Source organism: Phalangium opilio, unplaced genomic scaffold (assembly GCF_054372755.1).
Source record: "Phalangium opilio isolate 3A_F unplaced genomic scaffold, DU_Popi_V2 ptg000037l_1, whole genome shotgun sequence".
NCBI lineage: Eukaryota > Metazoa > Arthropoda > Arachnida > Opiliones > Phalangiidae > Phalangium > Phalangium opilio.
Genome location: NW_028324160.1, coordinates 2888259 through 2912028, shown reverse-complemented (window position 1 = coordinate 2912028; position 23770 = coordinate 2888259). Strand labels below are relative to the sequence as shown.

At 48.0% G+C, this 23770-nt stretch overlaps 3 non-coding genes across 3 annotated transcripts; all 3 read right to left on the bottom strand.

Annotated features, from left to right (window-relative positions):
• Positions 1–15124: 15124 nt before the first annotated feature.
• On the bottom strand, positions 15125–15197 carry TRNAT-GGU (transfer RNA threonine (anticodon GGU)). The gene has a single exon. It is a non-coding gene; the product is annotated as a tRNA-Thr (tRNA).
• A 1815-nt stretch (positions 15198–17012) lies between these two features.
• TRNAT-GGU (transfer RNA threonine (anticodon GGU)) lies at positions 17013–17085 on the bottom strand. Its single transcript has one exon. It is a non-coding gene; the product is annotated as a tRNA-Thr (tRNA).
• Positions 17086–18459: 1374 nt separating this feature from the next.
• TRNAT-GGU (transfer RNA threonine (anticodon GGU)) lies at positions 18460–18532 on the bottom strand. The gene has a single exon. It is a non-coding gene; the product is annotated as a tRNA-Thr (tRNA).
• Between the last annotated feature and the right edge of the window lie 5238 nt (positions 18533–23770).

Below are 23770 nucleotides of genomic sequence, written 5' to 3'. Positions count from 1 at the left end.
GCTCGAACCACCAACCTATTGGTTAACAGCCGAACGCGCTAACCATTGAGCCACGGAAGCTCAGAAATTAAATGGTTGTCACGTATTGTGGAAAAGTTTTGACTTTTTACGCTACATCTGAGACCAAACAACACCTCTTCCGGGTGGGCCTGAACCACCACCCTTTCGATTAACAGTTGAACGCGATAATAATTGCGCCACGGAAGCCCAAAAATTAAATGTTCGTCAGGTATTGCGGAAAAACTCTGACATTTTACGTTACATCTGAGACCTCACAACACCGCTCCCGGATGGGCTCTAACCACCAACCTATTGGTTAACAGCCGAACGCGCTAACCATTCAGCCACGGAAGCTCAGAAATTAAATGGTTGTCACGTATTGTGGAAAAGTTTTGACTTTTTACGCTACATCTGAGACCCCACAACACCTCTCCCGGTTGGGCTCGAACCACCAACCTTTCGATTAACAGCTGAACGCGCTAACCATTGCGCCACGGAAACCCCAAAAATTCAATGTTCGTCAGGTATTGTGGAAAAACCTTGACTTTTTACGTCACATCTGAGACCTCACAACACCGCTCCCGAATGGGCTCGAACCACCAACCTATTGGTTAACAGCCGAACGCGCTAACCATTGAGCCACGGAAGCTCAGAAATTAAATGGTTGTCACGTATCGTGGATAAGTTTTGACTTTTTACGCTACATCTGAGACCCCACAACACCTCTTCCGGGTGGGCCTGAACCACCAGCCTTTCGATTAACAGTTGAACGCGCTAATAATTGCGCCACGGAAGCCCAAAAATTAAATGTTCGTCAGGTATTGTGGAAAAACTCTGACATTTTACGTTACATCTGAGACCTCACAACACCGCTCCCGGATGGGCTCTAACCACCAACCTATTGGTTAACAGCCGAACGCGCTAACCATTCAGCCACGGAAGCTCAGAAATTAAATGGTTGTCACGTATTGTGGAAAAGTTTTGACTTTTTACGCTACATCGGAGACCCCACAACACCTCTCCCGGTTGGGCTCGAACCACCAACCTTTCGATTAACAGCTGAACGTGCTAACCATTGCGCCACGGAAGCCCAAAAATTCAATGTTCGTCAGGTATTGTGGAAAAACCTTGACTTTTTACGTCACATCTGAGACCTCACAACACCGCTCCCGGATGGGCTCTAACCACCAACCTATTGGTTAACAGCCGAACGCGCTAACCATTGAGCCACGAAAGCTCAGAAATTAAATGGTCGTCACGTATTGTGGAAAAACTTTGGCTTTCTACGTTACATTTGAGATCCCACAACACCGCTCCCGGGTGGGCTCGAACCACCAACCTATTGGTTAACAACCGAACGCGTTAACCATTGCGCCACGGAAGCCCAAAAATTAAATGGTCGTCAGGTATTGTGGAAAAACTTTGGCTTTCTACGTTACGTTTGAGATCCCACAACGCCGCTCCCGGGTGGGCTCGAACCACTAAATTATTTGTTAACTGCTGAACGCGCTAACCATTGCGCCACGGAAGCCCAAAAATTAAATGGTCGTCCGGTATTGTGGAAAAACTTTGACTTTTTACGTAACATCTGAGACCTCATAGCACCGCTCCCGGATGGGCTCTAACCACCAACCTATTGGTTAACAGCCGAACGCGCTAACCATTCAGCCACGGAAGCTCAGAAATTAAATGGTTGTCACGTATTGTGGAAAAGTTTTGACTTTTTACGCTACATCTGAGACCCCACAACATCTCTCCCGGTTGGGCTCGAACCACCAACCTTTCGATTAACAGCTTAACGTGCTAACCATTGCGCCACGGAAGCCCAAAAATTCAATGTTCGTCAGGTATTGTGGAAAAACCTTGACTTTTTACGTCACATCTGAGACCTCACAACACCGCTCCCGGATGGGCTCTAACCACCAACCTATTGGTTAACAGCCGAACGCGCTAACCATTGAGCCACGAAAGCTCAGAAATTAAATGGTCGTCACGTATTGTGGAGAAACTTTAGCTTTCTACGTTACATTTGAGATCCCACAACACCGCTCCCGGGTGGGCTCGAACCACCAACCTATTGGTTAACAACCGAACGCGTTAACCATTGCGCCACGGAAGCCCAAAAATTAAATGGTCGTCAGGTATTGTGGAGAAACTTTAGCTTTCTACGTTACATTTGAGATCCCACAACACCGCTCCCGGGTGGGCTCGAACCACCAACCTATTGGTTAACAACCGAACGCGTTAACCATTGCGCCACGGAAGCCCAAAAATTAAATGGTCGTCAGGTATTGTGGAAAAACTTTGGCTTTCTACGTTACGTTTGAGATCCCACAACGCCGCTCCCGGGAGGGCTCAAACCACCAGTCTTTTGAATAGCAGCTGAACGCGCTAACCATTGCGCCACGGAAGCCCAAAAATTAAATGGTCGTCAGGTATTTTGGAAAAACCTTGACTTTTAACGTCACATCTGAGACGTCACAATACCGCTCCCGGATGGGCTCGAACCACCAACCTATTGGTTAACAGCCGAACGCGCTAACCATTGAGCCACGAAAGCTCAGAAATTAAATGGTTGTCACGTATTGTGGAAAAGTTTTGACTTTTTACGCTACATCTGAGACCCCACAACACCTCTCCCGGGTGGGCTTGAACCTTCAACCTTTCGATTAACAGCTGAACGCGCTAATCATTGCGTCACGGAAACCCAAAAATTAAATGTTCGTCAGGTATTGTGGAAAAACTCTGACATTTTACGTTACATCTGAGACATCACAACACTGCTCCCGGATGGGCTCGGACCACCAACCTATTGGTTAACAGCCGAACGCGCTAACCATTGAGCCACGGAAGCCCAAAGTTAAATGCTCGTCAGGTATTGTGTAAAAACCTTGACTTTTTACGTGACATCTGACACCTCACAACACCGCTCCTGGATGGGCTCGAACCACCAACCTATTGGTTAACAGCCGAACGCGCTAACCATTGAGCCACGGAAGCTCAGAAATTAAATGGTTGTCACGTATTGTGGAAAAGTTTTGACTTTTTACGCTACATCTGAGACCCCACAACACCTCTCCCGGGTGGGCTCGAACCTTCAACCTTTCGATTAACAGCTGAACGTGCTAATCATTGCGCCACGGAAGCCCAAAAATTAAATGTTCGTCAGGTATTGTGGAAAAACTCTGACATTTTACGTTACATCTGAGACCTCACAACACCGCTCCCGGATGGGCTCGAACCACCAACCCATTGGTTAACAGCCGAACGCGCTAACCATTGCGCTACGGAAGCCCAAAAATTAAATGGTCGTCAGGTGTTGTGGAAAAAACCTTGACTTTTTACGTCACATCTGAGACCTCACAACACCGCTCCCGGATGGGGTCGAACCACCAACCTATTGGTTAACAGCCGAACGCGCTAACCATTGAGCCACGGAAGCTCAGAAATTATATTGTTGTCAGGTATTGTGGAAAAACTTTGGCTTTCTACGTTACATTTGAGACCCCACAACACCTCTCCCGGGTGGGCTCGAACCACCAACCTTTCGATTAACAGCTGAACGCGCTAACCATTGTGCCACGGAAGCCCAAACATTAAATGCTCGTCAGGTATTGTGTAAAAACCTTGACTTTTTACGTCACATCTGAGACCTCACAACACCGCTCCCGGATGGGCTCGAACCACCAACCTATTGGTTAACAGCCGAACGCTCTAACCATTGCGCCACGGAAGCCCAAAAATTAAATGGTCGTCAGGTATTGTGGAAAAACTTTGGCTTTCTACGTTACATTTCAGATCACACAACACCGCTCCCGGGTGGGCTCGAACCACCAACCTATTGGTTAACAGCTGAACGCGCTAACCATTGAGCCACGGAAGCTCAGAAATTAAACGGTTGTCAGGTATTGTGGAAAAACTTTGGCTTTCTACGTTACATTTGAGACCCCACAACACCTCTCCCGGGTGGGCTCGAACCACCAACCTTTCGATTAACAGCTGAACGCGCTAACCATTGCGCCACGGAAGCCCAAAAATTAGATGCTCGTCAGATATTGTGTAAAAACCTTGACTTTTTACGTCACATCTGAGACCTCACAACACCGCTCCCGGATGGGCTCGAACCACCAACCTATTGGTTAACAGCCGAACGCGCAAACCATTGCGCCACGGAAGCCCAAAAGTTAAATGCTCGTCAGGTATTGTGTAAAAACCTTGACTTTTTACGTCACATCTGAGACCTCACAACACCGCTCCCGGATGGGCTCGAACCACCAACCTATTGGTTAACAGCCGAACGCGCTAACCATTGCGCCACGGAAGCCCAAAAGTTAATTGCTTGTTAGGTATTGTGTAAAAACCTTGACTTTTTACGTCACATCCGAGACCTCACAACACCGCTCCCGGATGGGCTCGAACCACCAGCCTATTGGTTAACAGCCGAACGCGCTAACCATTGCGCCACGGAAGCCCAAAAGTTAAATGCTCGTCAGGTATTATGTAAAAACCTTGACTTTTTACGTCACATCTGAGACCTCACAACACCGCTCCCGGATGGGGTCGAACCACCAACCTATTGGTTAACAGCCGAACGCGCTAACCATTGCGCCACGGAAGCCCAAAAATTAAATGGTCGTCATTTATTGTGCAAAAACTTTGGCTTTCTACGTTACATTTCAGATCCCACAACACCGCTCCCGGGTGGGCCCGAACCACCAACCTATTGGTTAACAGCCGAACGCGCTAACGATTGAGCCACGGAAGCTCAGAAATTAAATGGTTGTCAGGTATTGTGGAAAACCTTGACTTTTTACGTCACATCTGAGACCTCACAACACCGCTCCCGGATAGGCTCGAACCACCAACCTATTGGTTAACAGCCGAACGCGCTAACCATTGCGCCACGGAAGCCCAAAAGTTAAATGCTCGTCAGGTATTGTGTAAAAACCTTGACTTTTTACGTCACATCTGAGACCTCACGACACCGCTCCCGGATGGGCTCGAACCACCAACCTATTGGTTAACAGCCGAACGCGCTAAACATTGAGCCACGGAAGCTCAGAAATTAAACTGTTTCAGGTATTGTGGAAAAACTTTGGCTTTCTACGTTACATTTGAGACCCCACAAAACCTCTCCCGGGTGGGCTCGAACCACCAACCTTTCGATTAACAGCTGAACGCGCTAACCATTGTGCCACGGAAGCCCAAAAATTAAATGCTCGTCAGGTATTGTGTAAAAACCTTGACTTTTTACGTCACGTCTGAGACCTCACAACACCGCTCCCGGATGGGCTCGAACCACCAACCTATTGGTTAACAGCCGAACGCGCTAACCATTGCGCCACGGAAGCCCAAAAGTTAAATGGTCGTCAGGTATTGTGGAAAAACTTTGGCTTTCTACGTTACATTTGAGATCACACAACACCGCTCCCGGGTGGGCTCAAACCACCAACCTATTGGTTAACAGCTGAACGCGCTAACCATTGAGCCACGGAAGCTCAGAAATTAAACGGTAGTCAGGTATTGTGGAAAAACTTTGGCTTTTTACGTTACATTTGAGACCCCACAACACCTCTCCCGGGTGGGCTCGAACCACCAACCTTTCGATTAACAGCTGAACGCACTAACCATTGCGCCACGGAAGCCCAAAAATTAGATGCTCGTCAGATATTGTGTAAAAACCTTGACTTTTTACGTCACATCTGAGACCTCACAACACCGCTCCCGGATGGGCTCGAACCACCAACCTATTGGTTAACAGCCGAACGCGCTAACCATTGCGCCACGGAAGCCCAAAAGTTCAATGCTCGTCAGGTATCGTGTAAAAACCTTGACTTTTTACGTCACATCTGAGACGTCACAACACCGCTCCTGGATGGGCTCGAACCACCAACCTTTCGGTTAACAGCCGAACGCGCTAACCATTGCGCCACGGACGCCCAAAAATTAAATGGTTGTCAGGTATTGTTAAAAAGTTACGACTTTTCACGCTACTTCTGAGACCCCACAAATCCTCTCTCGTTTGGGCTCGAACCACCAACCTTTCGGTTAACAGCTGAACGCGCTAACCATTGCGCCACTGAGGCCCAAAAATTAAATGGTCGTCAGGTATTGTGGAAAAACTTTGGCTATTTACGTTACATTTGAGATCCCAAAACACCGCTCCCGGGTGGGCTCGAACCACCAACCTATTGGATAACAGCCGAACGCGCTAACCATTGAGCCAAGGAAGCTCAGAAAATAAATGGTTATCACGTATTATGGAAAAAGTTTGACTTTTCACGCTACATATGAGACCTCACAACACCGCTCCCGGATGGGCTCGAACCACCAACCTTTCGATTAACAGCCGAACGCGCTAACCATTGAGCCACGGAAGCTCAGAAATTAAATGGTTGTCACGTATTGTGGAAAAGTTTTGACTTTTTACGCTACATCTGAGACCACACAATACCTCTTCCGGGCGGGCTCGAACCACCAACCTTTCGATTAACAGCTGAACGCGCTAACCATTGCGCCACGGAAGCCCAAAAGTTAAATGTTCGTCAGGTGTTGTGGAAAAACTCTGACATTTTACGTTACATCTGAGACGTCACAACACCGCTCCCGGGAGGGCTCGAACCACCAACCTTTCGGTTAACAGCTGAACGCGCTGACCATTGCGCCACTGAAGCCCAAAAATTAAATTTTCGTCAGGTATTGAGGTAAAACCTTGACTTTTTACTTCACATCTGAGACCTCACAACACCGCTCCCGGATGGGCTCGAACCACCAACCTTTCGGTTAACAGCCGAACGCGCTAACCATTCGCCACGGACGCCCAAAAATTAAATGGTCGTCAGGTATTGTGGAAAAACTTTGGCTATTTACGTTACATTTGAGATCCAAAAACACCGCTCCCGGGTGGGCACGAACCACCAACCTATTGGTTAACAGCCGAACGCGCTAACCATTGAGCCAAGGAAGATCAGAAATTAAATGGTTGTCACGTATTGTGGAAAAGTTTTGACTTTTAACGCAACATCTAAGACCCCACAACACCTCTTCCGGGTGGGCTCGAACCACCAACCTTTCGATTAAGAGCTGGACGCGCTAATTACTGCGCCACGGAAGCCCAAAAATTAAATGTTCGTCAGGTATTGTGGAAAAGTTACGACTTTTCTCGCTACATCTGAGACCCCACAAATCCTCTCTCGTTTGGGCTCGAACCACCAACCTTTCGGTTAACAGCTGATTGCACTAACCATTGCGCCACGGAAGCCCAAAAATTAAATGGTCGTCAGGTATTGTAGAAAAACTTTGGCTATTTACGTTTTATTTGAGATCCAAAAACACCGCTCCCGGGTGGGTTCGAACCACCAAGCTATTGGTTAACAGCCGAACGCGCTAACCATTGAGCCACGGAAGCTCAGAAATTAAATGGTTGTCACATATTGTGGAAAAGTTTTGACTTTTTACGCTACATCTGAGACCCCACAACACCTCTTCCGGGTGGGCTCGAACCACCAACCTTTCGATTAAAAGCTGAACGCGCTAACCATTGCGCCACGGAAGCCCAAAAATTAAATGCTCGTCAGGTATTTTGGAAAAACTCTGACATTTTACGTTACATCTGAGACGTCACAACACCGCTCCCGGGAGGGCTCGAACCACCAACCTTTCGGTTAACAGCTGAACGCGCTGACCATTGCGCCACTGAAGCCCAAAAATTAAATTTTCGTCAGGTATTGAGGTAAAACTTTGACTTTTTACTTCACATCTGAGGCCTCACAACACCGCTCCCGGATGGGCTCGAACCACCAACCTATTGGTTAACAGCCGAAAGCGCTAACCATTGAGCCACGGAAGCTCAGAAATTAAATGGTTGTCACGTATTGTGGAAAAGTTTTGAATATTTACGCTACATCTGAGACCCCACAACACCTCTCCCGGGTGGGCCCGAACCTTCAACCTTTCGATTAACAGCTGAACGCGCTAATCATTGCACCACGGAAGCCCAAAAATGGTCGTCAGGTATTGTGGAAAAACTTTGGCTTTCTACGTTACGTTTGAGATCCCACAACACCGCGCCCGGGAGGGCTGGAACCACCAACCTATTGGTTAACAGCCGAACGCCCTAACCATTGCGCCACGGAAGCCCAAAAATTAAATGATCGTCAGGTATTGTGGAAAAACTTTGGCTTTCTACGTTACATTTGAGATCCCACAACGCCGCTCCCGGGTGGGCTCGAACCACTAACCTATTGGTTAACAGCCGAACGCGCTAACCATTGAGCCACGGAGGCTCAGAAATTAAATGGTTGTCACGTATTGTGGAAACGTTTTGACTTTTTACGCTACATCTGAGACCCCACAACACCTCTCCCGGGTGGGCTCGAACCACCAACCTTTCGATTAACAGCTGAACGTGCTAACCATTGCGCCACGGAAGCCCAAAAATTCAATGTTCGTCAGGTATTGTGGAAAAACTCTGACATTTTATGTTACATCTGAGACGTCACAACACCGCTCCCGGGAGGGCTCAAACCACCAGTCTTTTGAACAGCAGCTGAACGCGCTAACCATTGCGCAACGGAAGCCCAAAAATTAAATGGTCGTCCGGTATTGTGGAAAAACTTTGACTTTTTACGTAACATCTGAGACCTCATAGCACCGCTCCAGGGTGTGCTCGAACCACCAACCTTTCTGTTAACAGCCGAACGCGCTAACGATTGCGCCACGGAAGCCCAAAAACTAAATGGTCGTCCGGTATTGTGGAAAAACCTTGACTTTGTACGTCACATCTGAGACGGCACAACACCGCTCCCGGATGGGCTCGAACCACCAACCTATTGGTTAACAGGCGAACGCGCTAACCATTGAGCCACGCAAGCTCAGAATTTAAATGGTTGTCACGTATTGCGGAAAAGTTTTGACTTTTTACGCTACATCTGAGACCCCACAACACCTCTCTCGGGTGGGCTCGAACCTTCAACCTTTCGATTAACAGCTGAACGCGCTAATCATTGCGCCACGGAAGCCCAAAAATTAAATGGTCGTCAGGTGCTGTGGAAAAAACCTTGACTTTTTACGTCACATCTGAGACGTCACAACACCGCTCCCGGATGGGCTCGAACCACACACCTATTCGTTAACAGCCGAACGCGCTAACCTTTGAGCCAAGGAAGCCCAAAAATTTAATGGTCGTCAGGTATTGTGGCAAAACTTTGGCTTTCTACGTTACATTTGAGATCCCACACCACCGGTCCCGGGTGGGCTCGAACCACCAACCTATTGGTTAACAGCCGAACGCGCTAACCATTGCGCCAAGGAAGCCCAAAAATTTAATGGTCGTCAGGTATTGTGGCAAAACTTTGGCTTTCAACGTTACATTTGAGATCCCACACCACCGCTCCCGGGTGGGCTCGAACCACCAACCTATTGGTTAACAGCCGAACGCGCTAACCATTGAGCCACGGAAGCTCAGAAATTAAATGGTTGTCACGTATTGTGGAAAAGTTTTGACTTTTTACGCTACATCTGAGACCAAACAACACCTCTTCCGGGTGGGCCTGAACCACCAGCCTTTCGATTAACAGTTGAACGCGATAATAATTGCGCCACGGAAGCCCAAAAATTAAATGTTCGTCAGGTATTGCGGAAAAACTCTGACATTTTACGTTACATCTGAGACCTCACAACACCGCTCCCGGATGGGCTCTAACCACCAACCTATTGGTTAACAGCCGAACGCGCTAACCATTCAGCCACGGAAGCTCAGAAATTAAATGGTTGTCACGTATTGTGGAAAAGTTTTGACTTTTTACGCTACATCTGAGACCCCACAACACCTCTCCCGGTTGGGCTCGAACCACCAACCTTTCGATTAACAGCTGAACGCGCTAACCATTGCGCCACGGAAACCCCAAAAATTCAATGTTCGTCAGGTATTGTGGAAAAACCTTGACTTTTTACGTCACATCTGAGACCTCACAACACCGCTCCCGAATGGGCTCGAACCACCAACCTATTGGTTAACAGCCGAACGCGCTAACCATTGAGCCACGGAAGCTCAGAAATTAAATGGTTGTCACGTATCGTGGATAAGTTTTGACTTTTTACGCTACATCTGAGACCCCACAACACCTCTTCCGGGTGGGCCTGAACCACCAGCCTTTCGATTAACAGTTGAACGCGCTAATAATTGCGCCACGGAAGCCCAAAAATTAAATGTTCGTCAGGTATTGTGGAAAAACTCTGACATTTTACGTTACATCTGAGACCTCACAACACCGCTCCCGGATGGGCTCTAACCACCAACCTATTGGTTAACAGCCGAACGCGCTAACCATTCAGCCACGGAAGCTCAGAAATTAAATGGTTGTCACGTATTGTGGAAAAGTTTTGACTTTTTACGCTACATCGGAGACCCCACAACACCTCTCCCGGTTGGGCTCGAACCACCAACCTTTCGATTAACAGCTGAACGTGCTAACCATTGCGCCACGGAAGCCCAAAAATTCAATGTTCGTCAGGTATTGTGGAAAAACCTTGACTTTTTACGTCACATCTGAGACCTCACAACACCGCTCCCGGATGGGCTCTAACCACCAACCTATTGGTTAACAGCCGAACGCGCTAACCATTGAGCCACGAAAGCTCAGAAATTAAATGGTCGTCACGTATTGTGGAAAAACTTTGGCTTTCTACGTTACATTTGAGATCCCACAACACCGCTCCCGGGTGGGCTCGAACCACCAACCTATTGGTTAACAACCGAACGCGTTAACCATTGCGCCACGGAAGCCCAAAAATTAAATGGTCGTCAGGTATTGTGGAAAAACTTTGGCTTTCTACGTTACGTTTGAGATCCCACAACGCCGCTCCCGGGTGGGCTCGAACCACTAAATTATTTGTTAACTGCTGAACGCGCTAACCATTGCGCCACGGAAGCCCAAAAATTAAATGGTCGTCCGGTATTGTGGAAAAACTTTGACTTTTTACGTAACATCTGAGACCTCATAGCACCGCTCCCGGGTGTGCTCGAACCACCAACCTTTCTGTTAACAGCCGAACGCGCTAACGATTGCGCCACGGAAGCCCAAAAATTAAATGGTCGTCCGGTATTGTGGAAAAACCTTGACTTTGTACGTCACATCTGAGACGGCACAACACCGCTCCCGGATGGGCTCGAACCACCAACCTATTGGTTAACAGGCGAACGCGCTAACCATTGAGCCACGCAAGCTCAGAATTTAAATGGTTGTCACGTATTGCGGAAAAGTTTTGACTTTTTACGCTACATCTGAGACCCCACAACACCTCTCTCGGGTGGGCTCGAACCTTCAACCTTTCGATTAACAGCTGAACGCGCTAATCATTGCGCCACGGAAGCCCAAAAATTAAATGGTCGTCAGGTGCTGTGGAAAAAACCTTGACTTTTTACGTCACATCTGAGACGTCACAACACCGCTCCCGGATGGGCTCGAACCACACACCTATTCGTTAACAGCCGAACGCGCTAACCTTTGAGCCAAGGAAGCCAAAAATTTAATGGTCGTCAGGTATTGTGGCAAAACTTTGGCTTTCTACGTTACATTTGAGATCCCACACCACCGGTCCCGGGTGGGCTCGAACCACCAACCTATTGGTTAACAGCCGAACGCGCTAACCATTGAGCCACGGAAGCTCAGAAATTAAATGGTTGTCACGTATTGTGGATAGGTTTTGACTTTTTACACTACATCTGAGACCCCACAACACCTCTTCCGGGTGGGCTTGAACCGCCAGCCTTTCGATTAACAGTTGAACGCGCTAATAATTGCGCCACGGAAGCCCAAAAATTAAATGTTCGTCAGGTATTGTGGAAAAACTCTGACATTTTACGTTACATCTGAGACGTCACAACACCGCTCCCGGATGGGCTCGAACCACCAACCTTTCGGTTAACAGCTGAACGCGCTGACCATTGCGCCACGGAAGCCCAAAAATTAAATGGTCGTCAGGTATTGTGGAAAAATTTTGGCTTTCAACGTTACATTTGAGATCCCAAAATACCGCTCCCGGGTGGGCTCGAACCACCAACCTATTGGTTAACAGCCGAATTCGCTAACCATTGAGCCACGGAAGCTCAGAATTTAAGTGGTTGTCACATATTGTGGAAAAGTTTTGACATTTTACGTTACATCTGAGACGTCACAACACCGCTCCCGGATGGGCTCGAACCACCAACCTTTCGGTTAACAGCTGAACGCGCTAATCATTGCGCCACGGAAGCCCAAAACTTAAATGTTCGTCAGGTATTGTGGAAAAACTCTGACATTTTACGTTACATCTGAGACCTCACAACACCGCTCCCGGATGGGCTCGAACCACCAACCTATTGGTTAACAGCCGAACGCGCTAACCTTTGAGCCACGGAAGCTCAGAAATTAAATGGTTGTCAGGTATTGTGGATAAGTTATGACTTTTTACGTTACATGTGTGACCCTACAACACCTCTTCCGGTTGGGCTCGAACCACCAACCTTTCGGTTAACAGCCGAACGCGCTAACCATTGCGCCAAGGAAGCCCAAAAATTTAATGGTCGTCAGGTATTGTGGCAAAACTTTGGCTTTCTACGTTACATTTGAGATCCCACACCACCGCTCCCGGGTGGGCTCGAACCACCAACCTATTGGTTAACAGCCGAACGCGCTAACCATTGAGCCACGGAAGCTCAGAAATTAAATGGTTGTCACGTATTGTGGAAAAGTTTTGACTTTTTACGCTACATCTGAGACCCAACAACACCTCTTCCGGGTGGGCCTGAACCACCAGCCTTTCGATTAACAGTTGAACGCGCTAATAATTGCGCCACGGAAGCCCAAAAATTAAATGTTCGTCAGGTATTGTGGAAAAACTCTGACATTTTACGTTACATCTGAGACCTCACAACACCGCTCCCGGATGGGCTCTAACCACCAACCTATTGGTTAACAGCCGAACGCGCTAACCATTCAGCCACGGAAGCTCAGAAATTAAATGGTTGTCACGTATTGTGGAAAAGTTTTGACTTTTTACGCTACATCTGAGACCCCACAACACCTCTCCCGGTTGGGCTCGAACCACCAACCTTTCGATTAACAGCTGAACGCGCTAACCATTGCGCCACGGAAACCCCAAAAATTCAATGTTCGTCAGGTATTGTGGAAAAACCTTGACTTTTTACGTCACATCTGAGACCTCACAACACCGCTCCCGGATGGGCTCGAACCACCAACCTATTGGTTAACAGCCGAACGCGCTAACCATCGAGCCACGGAAGCTCAGAAATTAAATGGTTGTCACGTATTCTGGATAAGTTTTGACTTTTTACGCTACATCTGAGACCCCACAACACCTCTTCCGGGTGGGCCTGAACCACCAGCCTTTCGATTAACAGTTGAACGCGCTAATAATTGCGCCACGGAAGCCCAAAAATTAAATGTTCGTCAGATATTGTGGAAAAACTCTGACATTTTACGTTACATCTGAGACCTCACAACACCGCTCCCGGATGGGCTCTAACCACCAACCTATTGGTTAACAGCCGAACGCGCTAACCATTCAGCCACGGAAGCTCAGAAATTAAATGGTTGTCACGTATTGTGGAAAAGTTTTGACTTTTTACGCTACATCTGAGACCCCACAACATCTCTCCCGGTTGGGCTCGAACCACCACCCTTTCGATTAACAGCTTAACGTGCTAACCATTGCGCCACGGAAGCCCAAAAATTCAATGTTCGTCAGGTATTGTGGAAAAACCTTGACTTTTTACGTCACATCTGAGACCTCACAACACCGCTCCCGGATGGGCTCTAACCACCAACCTATTGGTTAACAGCCGAACGCGCTAACCATTGAGCCACGAAAGCTCAGAAATTAAATGGTCGTCACGTATTGTGGAGAAACTTTAGCTTTCTACGTTACATTTGAGATCCCACAACACCGCTCCCGGGTGGGCTCGAACCACCAACCTATTGGTTAACAACCGAACGCGTTAACCATTGCGCCACGGAAGCCCAAAAATTAAATGGTCGTCAGGTATTGTGGAAAAACTTTGGCTTTCTACGTTACGTTTGAGATCCCACAACGCCGCTCCCGGGTGGGCTCGAACCACTAAATTATTTGTTAACTGCTGAACGCGCTAACCATTGCGCCACGGAAGCTCAGAAATTAAATGGTCGTCAGGTATTGTGGAAAAGCCTTGACTTTTTACGTCACATCTGAGACCTCACAACACCGCTCCCGGATGGGCTCGAACTACCAAACTATTGGTTAACAGCCGAACGCGCTAACCATTGAGCCACGGAAGCTCAGAAATTAAATGGTCGTCAGGTATTGTGGAAAAACTTTGGCTTTCTACGTTACATTTGAGATCCCACAACACCGCTCCCTGGTGGGCTCGAACCACCAACCTATTGGCTAACAGCCGAACGCGCTAAACATTGATCCACGGAAGCTCAGAAATTAAATCGTTGTCACGTATTGTGGAAAAGTTTTGACTTTTTACGCTACATCTGAGACCCCACAACACCTCTCCCGGGTGGGCTCGAACCACCAAACTTTCGATTAACAGAAGAACGCGCTAACCATTGCGCCACGGAAGCTCAAAAATTAAATGGTCGTCAGGTATTTTGGAAAAACCTTGACTTTTTACGTCACATCTGAGACCTCACAACACCGCTCCCGAAAGGGCTCAAACCACCAGTCTTTTGAATAACAGCTGAACGCGCTAACCATTGCGCCCCGGAAGCCCAAAAATTAAATGGTCGTCAGGTATTGTGGAAAAACTTTGGCTTTCTACGTTACATTTGAGATCCCACAACACCGCTCCCGGGTGGGCTCGAACCACCAACCTATTGGCTAACAGCCGAACGCGCTAACCATTGAGCCACGAAAGCTCAGGAATTAAATGGTTGTCACGTATTGTGGAAAAGTTTTGACTTTTTACGCTACATCTGAGACCCCACAACACCTCTCTCGGGTGGGCTCGAACCACCAACCTTTCGATTAACAGCTGAACGCGCTAATTATTGCGCCACGGAAGCCCAAAAATTAAATGGTCGTCAGGCATTCTGGAAAAACTTTGGCTTTCTACGTTACATTCGTGATCCCACAACACCGCTCCCGGGTGGGCTTGAACCACCAACCTTTCGGTTACCAGCCGAACGCGCTAACTATTGCGCCACGGAAGCCCAAAAATTAAATGGTCGTCAGGTATTGTGGAAAAACTTTGGCTTTCTACGTTACATGTGAGATCCCACAACACCGCTCCCGGGTGGCCTCGAACCCCCAACCTATTGGTTAACAGCCGAACGCGCTAACCATTGAGCCACGGAAGCCCAAAAATTAAATGGTCGTCAGGTATTGTGGAAAAACCTTGACTTTTTACGTAACATCTGAGACGTCACAACACCGCTCCCGGATGGGCTTGAACCACCAACCTTTCGGTTAACAGCCGAACGCGCTAACCATTGCGCCACGGAAGCCCAAAAATTAAATGGTCGTCAGGTATTGTGGAAAAACTTTGGCTTTCTACGTTACATTCGAGATCCCACAACACCGCTCCCGGGTATGCTTGAAGCACCAACCTATTGGCTAACAGCCGAACGCGCTAACCATTGAGCCACGGAAGCCCAAAAATTAAATGGTCGTCAGGTATTGTGGAAAAACCTTGACTTTTTACGTAACATCTGAGACGTCACAACACCGCTCCCGGATGGGCTTGAACCACCAACCTTTCGGTTAACAGCCGAACGCGCTAACCATTGCGCCACGGAAGCCCAGAAATTAAATGGTTTTCAGGTATTGTGGAAAAACTTTGGCTTTCTACGTTACATTTGAGACCCCACAACCACCAACCTTTCGATTAACAGCTGAACGCGCTAACCATTGAGCCACGGAAGCCCAAAAATTAAATGGTCGTCAGGTATTGTGGAAAAACTTTGGCTTTCTACGTTACATGTGAGATCCCACAACACCGCTCCCGGGTGGCCTCGAACCCCCAACCTATTGGTTAACAGCCGAACGCGCTAACCATTGAGCCACGGAAGCCCAAAAATTAAATGGTCGTCAGGTATTGTGGAAAAGCCTTGACTTTTTACGTCACATCTGAGACCTCACAACACCGCTCCCGGATGGGCTCGAACTACCAAACTATTGGTTAACAGCCGAACGCGCTAACCATTGAGCCACGGAAGCTCAGAAATTAAATGGTCGTCAGGTATTGTGGAAAAACTTTGGCTTTCTACGTTACATTTGAGATCCCACAACACCGCTCCCGGGTGGGCTCGAACCACCAACCTATTGGCTAACAGCCGAACGCGCTAAACATTGATCCACGGAAGCTCAGAAATTAAATCGTTGTCACGTATTGTGGAAAAGTTTTGACTTTTTACGCTACATCTGAGACCCCACAACACCTCTCCCGGGTGGGCTCGAACCACCAAACTTTCGATTAACAGAAGAACGCGCTAACCATTGCGCCACGGAAGCTCAAAAATTAAATGGTCGTCAGGTATTTTGGAAAAACCTTGACTTTTTACGTCACATCTGAGACCTCACAACACCGCTCCCGAAAGGGCTCAAACCACCAGTCTTTTGAATAACAGCTGAACGCGCTAACCATTGCGCCCCGGAAGCCCAAAAATTAAATGGTCGTCAGGTATTGTGGAAAAACTTTGGCTTTCTACGTTACATTTGAGATCCCACAACACCGCTCCCGGGTGGGCTCGAACCACCAACCTATTGGCTAACAGCCGAACGCGCTAACCATTGAGCCACGAAAGCTCAGGAATTAAATGGTTGTCACGTATTGTGGAAAAGTTTTGACTTTTTACGCTACATCTGAGACCCCACAACACCTCTCTCGGGTGGGCTCGAACCACCAACCTTTCGATTAACAGCTGAACGCGCTAATTATTGCGCCACGGAAGCCCAAAAATTAAATGGTCGTCAGGCATTCTGGAAAAACTTTGGCTTTCTACGTTACATTCGTGATCCCACAACACCGCTCCCGGGTGGGCTTGAACCACCAACCTTTCGGTTACCAGCCGAACGCGCTAACTATTGCGCCACGGAAGCCCAAAAATTAAATGGTCGTCAGGTATTGTGGAAAAACTTTGGCTTTCTACGTTACATGTGAGATCCCACAACACCGCTCCCGGGTGGCCTCGAACCCCCAACCTATTGGTTAACAGCCGAACGCGCTAACCATTGAGCCACGGAAGCCCAAAAATTAAATGGTCGTCAGGTATTGTGGAAAAACCTTGACTTTTTACGTAACATCTGAGACGTCACAACACCGCTCCCGGATGGGCTTGAACCACCAACCTTTCGGTTAACAGCCGAACGCGCTAACCATTGCGCCACGGAAGCCCAAAAATTAAATGGTCGTCAGGTATTGTGGAAAAACTTTGGCTTTCTACGTTACATTCGAGATCCCACAACACCGCTCCCGGGTATGCTTGAAGCACCAACCTATTGGCTAACAGCCGAACGCGCTAACCATTGAGCCACGGAAGCCCAAAAATTAAATGGTCGTCAGGTATTGTGGAAAAACCTTGACTTTTTACGTAACATCTGAGACGTCACAACACCGCTCCCGGATGGGCTTGAACCACCAACCTTTCGGTTAACAGCCGAACGCGCTAACCATTGCGCCACGGAAGCCCAGAAATTAAATGGTTTTCAGGTATTGTGGAAAAACTTTGGCTTTCTACGTTACATTTGAGACCCCACAACCACCAACCTTTCGATTAACAGCTGAACGCGCTAACCATTGAGCCACGGAAGCCCAAAAATTAAATGGTCGTCAGGTATTGTGGAAAAACTTTGGCTTTCTACGTTACATGTGAGATCCCACAACACCGCTCCCGGGTGGCCTCGAACCCCCAACCTATTGGTTAACAGCCGAACGCGCTAACCATTGAGCCACGGAAGCCCAAAAATTAAATGGTCGTCAGGTATTGTGGAAAAACCTTGACTTTTTACGTAACATCTGAGACGTCACAACACCGCTCCCGAAAGGGCTCAAACCACCAGTCTTTTGAATAACAGCTGAACGCGCTAACCATTGCGCCCCGGAAGCCCAAAAATTAAATGGTCGTCAGGTATTGTGGAAAAACTTTGGCTTTCTACGTTACATTTGAGATCCCACAACACCGCTCCCGGGTGGGCTCGAACCACCAACCTATTGGCTAACAGCCGAACGCGCTAACCATTGAGCCACAAAAGCTCAGGAATTAAATGGTTGTCACGTATTGTGGAAAAGTTTTGACTTTTTACGCTACATCTGAGACCCCACAACACCTCTCTCGGGTGGGCTCGAACCACCAACCTTTCGATTAACAGCTGAACGCGCTAATTATTGCGCCACGGAAGCCCAAAAATTAAATGGTCGTCAGGTATTCTGGAAAAACTTTGGCTTTCTACGTTACATTCGTGATCCCACAACACCGCTCCCGGGTCGGCTTGAACCACCAACCTTTCGGTTACCAGCCGAACGCGCTAACCATTGCGCCACGGAAGCCCAAAAATTAAATGGTCGTCAGGTATTGTGGATAACTTTGGCTTTCTACGTTACATGTGAGATCCCACAACACCGCTCCCGGGTGGCCTCGAACCCCCAACCTATTGGTTAACAGCCGAACGCGCTAACCATTGAGCCACGGAAGCCCAAAAATTAAATGGTCGTCAGGTATTGTGGAAAAACCTTGACTTTTTACGTAACATCTGAGACGTCACAACACCGCTCCCGGATGGGCTTGAACCACCAACCTTTCGGTTAACAGCCGAACGCGCTAACCATTGCGCCACGGAAGCCCAAAAATTAAATGGTCGTCAGGTATTGTGGAAAAACTTTGGCTTTCTACGTTACATTCGAGATCCCACAACACCGCTCCCGGGTATGCTTGAAGCACCAACCTATTGGCTAACAGCCGAACGCGCTAACCATTGAGCCACGGAAGCCCAAAAATTAAATGGTCGTCAGGTATTGTGGAAAAACCTTGACTTTTTACGTAACATCTGAGACGTCACAACACCGCTCCCGGATGGGCTTGAACCACCAACCTTTCGGTTAACAGCCGAACGCGCTAACCATTGCGCCACGGAAGCCCAGAAATTAAATGGTTTTCAGGTATTGTGGAAAAACTTTTGCTTTCTACGTTACATTTGAGACCCCACAAACACCAACCTTTCGATTAACAGCTGAACGCGCTAACCATTGAGCCACGGAAGCTCAGAAATTAAATGGTCGTCAGGTATTGTGGAAAAACTTTGGCTTTCTACGTTACATTTGAGATCCCACAACACCGCTCCCGGGTGGGCTCGAACCACCAACCTATGGGTCAACAGCAGAACGCGCTAACCATTGCGCCACGGAAGCCCAAAAATTAAATGCTCGTCAGGTTTTGCGTAAAAACCTAGACTTTTTACGTCACATCTGAGACCTCACAACACCGCTCCCGGATGAGTTCGAACCACCAACCTATTGGTTAACAGCCGAACGCGCTAACCATTGAGCCACGGAAGCTCAGAAATTAAATGATTGTCACGTATTGTGGATAAGTTTTTACTTTTTACGCTACATATGAGACCCCACAACACCTCTCCCGGGTGGGCTCGAACCTTCAACCTTTCGATTAACAGCTGAACGCGCTAATCATTGCGCCACGGAAGCCCAAAAATTAAATGGTCGTCAGGTATTGTGGAAAAACCTTGACTTTTTACGTCACATCTGAGACCTCACAACACCGCTCCCGGATGGGCTCGAACTACCAAACTACTGGTTAACAGCCGAACGCGCTAACCATTGAGCCACGGAAGCTCAGAAATTAAATGGTCGTCAGGTATTGTGGAAAAACTTTGGCTTTCCACGTTACATTTGAGATCCCACAACACCGCTCCCGGGTGGGCTCGAACCACCAACCTATTGGCTAACAGCCGAACGCGCTAACCGTTGAGCCACGGAAGCCCAAAAATTAAATGGTCGTCAGGTATTGTGGAAAAACTTTGGCTTTCTACGTTACATGTGAGATCCCACAACACCGCTCCCGGGTGGCCTCGAACCACCAACCTATTGGTTAACAGCCGAACGCGCTAACCATTGAGCCACGGAAGCCCAAAAATTAAATGGTCGTCAGGTATTGTGGAAAAACCTTGACTTTTTACGTAACATCTGAGACGTCACAACACCGCTCCCGGATGGGCTTGAACCACCAACCTTTCGGTTAACAGCCGAACGCGCTAACCATTGCGCCACGGAAGCCCAAAAATTAAATGGTCGTCAGGTATTGTGGAAAAACTTTGGCTTTCTACGTTACATTCGAGATCCCACAACACCGCTCCCGGGTATGCTTGAAGCACCAACCTATTGGCTAACAGCCGAACGCGCTAACCATTGAGCCACGGAAGCTCAGAAATTAAATGGTTGTCAGGTATTGTGGAAAAACTTTGGCTTTCTACGTTACATTTGAGACCCCACAACCACCAACCTTTCGATTAACAGCTGAACGCGCTAACCATTGAGCCACGGAAGCTCAGAAATTAAATGGTCGTCAGGTATTGTGGAAAAACTTTGGCTTTCTACGTTACATTTGAGATCCCACAACACCGCTCCCGGGTGGGCTCGAACCACCAACCTATGGGTCAACAGCAGAACGCGCTAACCATTGCGCCACGGAAGCCCAAAAATTAAATGCTCGTCAGGTTTTGCGTAAAAACCGTGACTTTTTACGTCACATCTGACACCTCACAACACCGCTCCCGGATGAGCTCGAACCACCAACCTATTGGTTAACAGCCGAACGCGCTAACCATTGAGCCACGGAAGCTCGTAAATTAAATGGTTGTCAGGTATTGTGGATAAATTATGACTTATTACGTTACATCTGATACCCTACAACACCTCTCCCGGTTGGGATCGAACCACCAACCTTTCGGTTAACAGCCGAACGCGCTAACCATTGCCCCAAGGAAGCCCAAAAATTAAATGTTCGTCAGGTATTGTGGAAAAACCTTGAATTTTTACGTTACATTTGAGATCCCACAACACCGCTCCCGGGTGGGCTCGAACCACCAACCTGTTGGTTAACAGCCGAACGCGCTAATCATTGAGCCACGGAAGCCCAGAAATTAAATGGTTGTCACGTATTGTGGAAAAGTTTTGACTTTTTACGCTACATCTGAGACCCCACAACACCTCTCCTGGGTGGGCTCGTACCACCAACCTTTCGATTAACAGCTGAACGCGCTAACCATTGCGCCACGGAAGCCCAAAAATTCAATGTTCGACAGGTATTGTGGAAAAACTCTGACATTTTATGTTACATTTGAGACGTCACAACACCGCTCCCGGGAGAGCTCAAACCACCAGTCTTTTGAATAGCAGCTGAACGCGCTAACCATTGCGCCACGGAAGCCCAAAAATTAAATGTTCGTCAGGTATTGTGGAAAAACTCTGACATTTTACGTTACACCTGAGACCTCACAACACCGCTCCCGGATGGGCTCGAACCACCAACCTATTGGTTAACAGCCGAACGCGCTAACCATTGAGCCACGGAAGCTCAGAGATTAAATGGTTGTCAGGTATTGTGGATAAGTTATGACTTATTACGTTACATCTGAGACCCTACAACACCTCTCACGGTTAGGCTCGAACCACCAACCTTTCGGTTAACAGCCGAACGCGCTAACCATTGCGCCAAGGAAGCCCAAAAAATAAATGGTCGTCAGGTATTGTGGAAAAACTTTGTCTTTCTACGTTACATTTGAGATCCCACAACACCGCTCCCGGGTGGGCTCGAACCACCACCCTATTGGTTAAAAGCTGAACGCGCTAACCATTCAGCCACGGAAGCTCAGAAATTAAATGGTTGTCACGTATTGTGGAAAAGTTTTGACTTTTTACGCTACATCTGAGACCCCACAACACCTCTCCCGGTTGGGCTCGAACCACCAACCTTTCGGTTAACAGCCGAACGCGCTAACCATTGCGCCATGGAAGCCCAAAAATTAAATGCTCGTCAGGTATTGTGTAAAAACCTTGACTTTTTGCGTCACATCTGAGACCTCACAACACCGCTCCCGGATGGGCTCGAACAACCAACCTATTGGTTAACAGCCGAACGCGCTAACCATTGCGCCACGGAAGCCAAAAAGTTAAATGCTCGTCAGGTATTGTGTAAAAACCTTGACTTTTTACGTCACATCTGAGACCTCACAACACCGCTCCCGGATGGGCTCGAACCACCAACCTACTGGTTAACAGCCGAACGCGCTAACCATTGAGCCACGGAAGCCCAAAAAATAAATGGTCGTCAGGTATTGTGGAAAAACTTTGTCTTTCTACGTTACATTTGAGATCCCACAACACCGCTCCCGGGTGGACTCGAACCACCAACCTATTGGCTAACAGCCGAACGCGCTAAACATTGATCCACGGAAGCTCAGAAATTAAATCGTTGTCACGTATTGCGGAAACGTTTTGACTTTTTACGCTACATCTGAGACCCCACAACACCTCTCTCGGGTGGGCTCGAACCTTCAACCTTTCGATTAACAGCTGAACGCGCTAATCATTGCGCCACGGAAGCCCAAAAATTAAATGTTCGTCAGGTGTTGTGGAAAAACTCTGACATTTTACGTTACATCTGAGATCTCACAACACCGCTCCCGGATGGGCTCGAACCATCAACCTATTGGTTAACAGCCGAACGCGCTAACCATTGAGCCACGGAAGCTCAGAGATTAAATGGTTGTCAGGTATTGTGGATAAGTTATGACTTATTACGTTACATCTGAGACCCTACAACACCTCTCACGGTTAGGCTCGAACCACCAACCTTTCGGTTAACAGCCGAACGCGCTAACCATTGCGCCAAGGAAGCCCAAAAAATAAATCGTTGTCACGTATTGTGGAAAAACTTTGTCTTTCTACGTTACATTTGAGATCCCACAACACCTCTCCCGGGTGGGCTCGAACCACCAAACTTTCGATTAACAGAAGAACGCGCTAACCATTGCGCCACGGAAGCTCAAAAATGAAATGGTCGTCAGGTATTGTGGAAAAACCTTGACTTTTTACGTCACATCTGAGACCTCACAACACCGCTCCCGAAAGGGCTCAAACCACCAGTCTTTTGAGTAACAGCTGAACGCGCTAACCATTGCGCCCCGGAAGCCCAAAAATTAAATGGTCGTCAGGTATTGTGGAAAAACTTTGGCTTTCTACGTTACATGTGAGATCCCACAACACCGCTCCCGGGTGGCCTCGAACCACCAACCTATTGGTTAACAGCCGAACGCGCTAACCATTGAGCCACGGAAGCCCAAAAATTCAATGGTCGTCAGGTATTGTGGAAAAACCTTGACTTTTTACGTAACATCTGAGACGTCACAACACCGCTCCCGGATGGGCTTGAACCACCAACCTTTCGGTTAACAGCCGAACGCGCTAACCATTGCGCCACGGAAGCCCAAAAATTAAATGGTCGTCAGGTATTGTGGAAAAACTTTGGCTTTCTACGTTACATTCGAGATCCCACAACACCGCTCCCGGGTATGCTTGAAGCACCAACCTATTGGCTAACAGCCGAACGCGCTAACCATTGAGCCACGGAAGCCCAAAAATTAAATGGTCGTCAGGTATTGTGGAAAAACCTTGACTTTTTACGTAACATCTGAGACGTCACAACACCGCTCCCGGATGGGCTTGAACCACCAACCTTTCGGTTAACAGCCGAACGCGCTAAACATTGCGCCA